The sequence below is a fragment of the Ursus maritimus genome (assembly GCF_017311325.1).
Source record: "Ursus maritimus isolate PB19 chromosome X unlocalized genomic scaffold, ASM1731132v1 scaffold_X1, whole genome shotgun sequence".
NCBI classification, from domain to species: domain Eukaryota; kingdom Metazoa; phylum Chordata; class Mammalia; order Carnivora; family Ursidae; genus Ursus; species Ursus maritimus.
The window spans coordinates 67,776,064-67,780,519 of NW_024423319.1; positions in this window are offsets into that span (position 1 = coordinate 67,776,064).

The following is a 4,456-nucleotide window of genomic DNA, read 5'->3' on the forward strand; positions in this document are numbered from 1 at the left end:
AAACTCATTCTATGAGGCCAATATTACCTGACCCCAAACCAGGCAAAGACCCCATCAAAAAGGAGAATTACAGACCGATTTCCCTAATGAGTATGGACGCCAAAATCCTCAACAAGATCCTGGCTAATAGAATCCAACAGTACATTAAAAGGATTATCCATCATGACCAAGTGGGATTCATCCCTGGGATGCAAGCGTGGTTCAACATTCACAAATCGATCAGCGTGATACATCATATCAACAAGAAAAGACTCAGGAACCATATGATCCTCTCAATTGATGCTGAAAAAGCATTTGAGAAAATACAGCATCCTTTCCTGATTAAAACCCTTCAGAGTGTAGGGATAGAGTGTACATTCCTCAATCTCATGAAAACCATCTATGAAAAGCCTACAGCAAATATCATTCTCAATGGGGAAAAGCTGGAAGCCTTTCCCTTAAGATCAGGAACACGAAAAGGATGCCCACACTTGCCACTATTATTCAACATAGTACTAGAAGTCCTTGCAACAGCAATCAGACAACAAAAAGGGATCAAAGGTATCCAAATCGGCCAAGAAGTAGTCAAAATGTCTCTCCTCGCAGATGACATGATACTCTATATGGAAAACCCAAAAGAATCCACGCCCAAACTATTAGAAGTTATAGAGGGATTCAGTAATGTGGCGGGATACTAAATCAGTGTTCAGAAATCAGTTGCATTTCTATATACGAATAATGAGACTGAAGAAAGAGAAATTAGGGAATCCATCCCATTTACAATAGCACCGAAAACCATACGTTACCATTAATTAACTTAACCAGAGACGTAAAGGACCTATATTCTAGAAACTATAAATCACTCTTGAAAGACATTGAGGAAGACACAAAAAAGATGGAAAAATATTCCATGCTCATGGATCGGAAGAATTAACATAGTTAAAATGTCCATGCTACCCAGAGCCATCTACACTTTCAATGCTATTCTGATAAAAATACCGAGGACATTTTTCAAAGAACTGGAACAAATATTCCTTATATTTCTATGGAAACAGAAAAGGCCCCGAATTGCCAAGGAACTGTTGAAAAGGAACAACAAAGCTGGAGGCATCACAATGCCGGATTTCGAGCTGTACTACAAAGCTGTGATCACAAAGACAGCAGAGTACTGGCATAAAAACAGACACATAGACCAATGGAACAGAATAGAGAACCCAGAAATGGACCCTCGGCTCCTTGGGCAACTAATCTTTGATAAAGCAGGAAAAAACACCTGGTGGAAGACAGTCTCTTCAATAAATGGTGCTGGGAAAATTGGACAGCTACATGCAAAAGAATGAAGCTTGACCAATCTCTCACACCGTACACAAAAATAAACTCCAAATGGATGAAAGACCTCGATGTGAGACAGGAATCCATCAAAATCCTAGAGGAGAACATAGGCAGCAGCCCCTACGACATCGGGCAAAGCAACCTTTTTCATGACACATCTCCAAAGGCAAGAGAAACAAAAGAGAAAGTGAACTTGTGGGACTACATCAAGATAAAAACTTCTGCACAGCCAAGGAAACAGTCCAAAAAACTAAGAGGCAGCTCACAGAATGGGAGAATATATTTGCAGATGATGCTACAGATAAATGACTGGTATCCAAGATTTACAAAGAACTTCTCAAACTCAATATATAAAGAGCAAATGAACAAATCATATAATGGGCAGAAGATATGAACAGACAGTTTTCCAATGAAGATATACAAATGGCTAACAGACATGTGAAAAAATGTTCAAAATCATTAGCCATCAGGGAAATTCAAATCAAAACCACATTGAGATACCACCTTACGCCAGTTAGAATGGCAAAAATTGAGAAGGCAAGAAACAATAATTGTTGGAGACGATGTGGAGAAAGGGGATCCCTCCTACATTGTTGGTGGGAATGCAAGTTGGTGAAGCCACTCTGGAAAACAGTGTGGAGGTCCCTTAAAAAGTTAAAAATTGAGCTACCCTATGCCCCAGCCATTGCACTACTGGGTATTTACCCTAAAGATTCAGATGTAGTGACGAGAAGGACCATATGCACCCCAATGTTCATAGCAGCTTTGTCCACAATAGCTAAATCGTGGAAGGGGCCAAGGTGCCCTTCAACAGATGGATGGATTAAGAAGATGTGGTCCATATATACAATGGAATATTACTTAGCTATCAAGAAGAAGGATTTCTCAACATTTGCTGCAACATGGATGGCACTGGAGGAGATAATGCTAAGTGAAATAAGTCAAGCAGGGAAAGACAATTATTATATGGTTTCTCTCATCTATGGAACATAAGAACTAGGAAGATCAGTAGGAGAAGAAAGGGATAAAGAAAGGGGGGTAATCAGAAGGGGGAATGAAGCATGAGAGACTATGGACTCTGAGAAACAAACTGAGGGCCTCAGAGGGGTGGGGTGGGGGAATGGGATAGGCTGGTGATGGGTAGTAAGGAGGGCATATATTGCATGGTGTACTGGGTGTTATACACAACTAATGAATCATCGAACTTTACATCAAAAACCAGAGATGAACTGTATGGTGACTAATATAATTAAAAAAACCATTAAAAATAGTAGTTTTATATATGGTGACTATTATATAATAACAACACTTCAAATTATTTCTAAGGCTAGCTTCCTTGGTTCTGGATGCCACCCAACCCACCCCTAACTCAAAAACTAGCTCGGAGTTAGAAGGGAGATGGATTCTTTTTTTTATTTCAGTCTTTGACATTCTGGTAAAGAATGAGGAAATATTTATCTGCAACATGGCAGTTGCTAACCCAGATGATCTTTACAAATTGCTCCAACTGGTGTAGCACCCCAAATTGGAATCAGATCCCCGTGATGTCACCTCTGACCAGCACCCAAACTCCTCAGCCTAGACTAGCTGAGTATCTTTCAAGTTTTCTTGCTCCATGGAGTTGGTTAGACTTCTCCTTTTCCTCCCATTCCAGCTTCACTCAACCCCTCTCATCCTCATCTTGGCCCAGACGCTTTTCTAGAATAAAGACTTATTTTCAGCACCCCATCATTTGTTCTTTCTTCCCTCTGATCAGGTGGTTTTGACCCTCTCCTTCCTTGAGGTTTGATTTTGCTACAACATAAGAACATGTCTGGTGTCATATGGTTTCACTCATTTATGGAACATAAGAGGTAGGAAGATGGGTAGGAGAAGAAAGGGAAGAAGAAAGGGGGGGTAAACAGAAGAGGAAATGAACCATGAGAGACTGTGGACTCTGAAACAACCTGAGGGCTTCAGAGGGGAGGGGGGTGGGGGAATGGGATAAGCTGGTGATAGGTATTAAGGAGGGCACGTGTTGCATGTTGCCCTGGTGTTATACGCAATTAATGAATCATGGAACTTTACATCAAAAACTGGGGGTGTACTGTATGGTGACTAACATAATATAATAAAAATATTTTAAAAAAAGAACACATCTGGTGTAAACCAGCTAAAAACTATCTAAGAGCCCCCAAGATGGGAAACAGCAAATATCTCAACATCAGCTCTTTTGTAAACTCAGTATGAACCCTGGGTTCCTACTTCAGGCCCCGTATCTAATAAGCTGTGGGATTTGGACAAAGCCTGTCTCAGATTATAGTGATTTCTGAGTTTCTGGGTGTTCAAGTACTGTTATCCAGTCACTGGACATGGGCATTAGGGGATGGAAGGAATTTGGATTTGAACATTAAAGGGTGATTTTGACTAGAATGATCTTAGATCCCTTCAGCACTGAGATTCTGAGTCAATTAATTTCATTCCTCTGAACATCAATTTATCTGTAAAATGGAGTTAACTTTTCCTGTCCTGCCAACCTCAAAGAGCTACAGGATGCTAGAACCATCTGGGTAGAAACCTGTCATAGCCAGATTGCCCCTGTGATCTAATTGAGTGTTAAGATGTTGAAAGGTAGGTGAAATGTATATACTACTCAATGGATGTAAAGGGCTTAGACAGTGAATATTAGAATCATCCAAGCTCCAGAATCAGTATTCCTCTGGGCTAGAGGGACAACTCCAGGGGAAAATAGCATAATGTGTTCTGGGTCTGAGAAGGGGAATAGATGGAAGAGGAAATTGTGGTCTGAGACCTTGGCTTGAGAAAGGGTGTCTTGCTCTGTTCCCAGGGGTTCTGAGCCAACTAGGAAATTAATTTTCAAGATTATTTTATTTAAACATAATTTGCATAAATTCCACCCTAGACCACAAAATATGCTTCAGCCCCATGCCTAAACCCTTGTAACTCCCCCAGTGCTCTCTATTTTCCATTCCATTATCATCTTTTTTCCCCCTCACCTAGTTTTCTAAATATCCCTTACTTCCCCAGCCTGCAACCAGCTCATTCAGGGCCCCATTCTTTGGACAGATTCCTGGAACTCAAAACCCAGGTGGGAGAGAAATGAAGAAAGATTCATTTATTCCAGAACTTCGGCCTGATTTGTTCG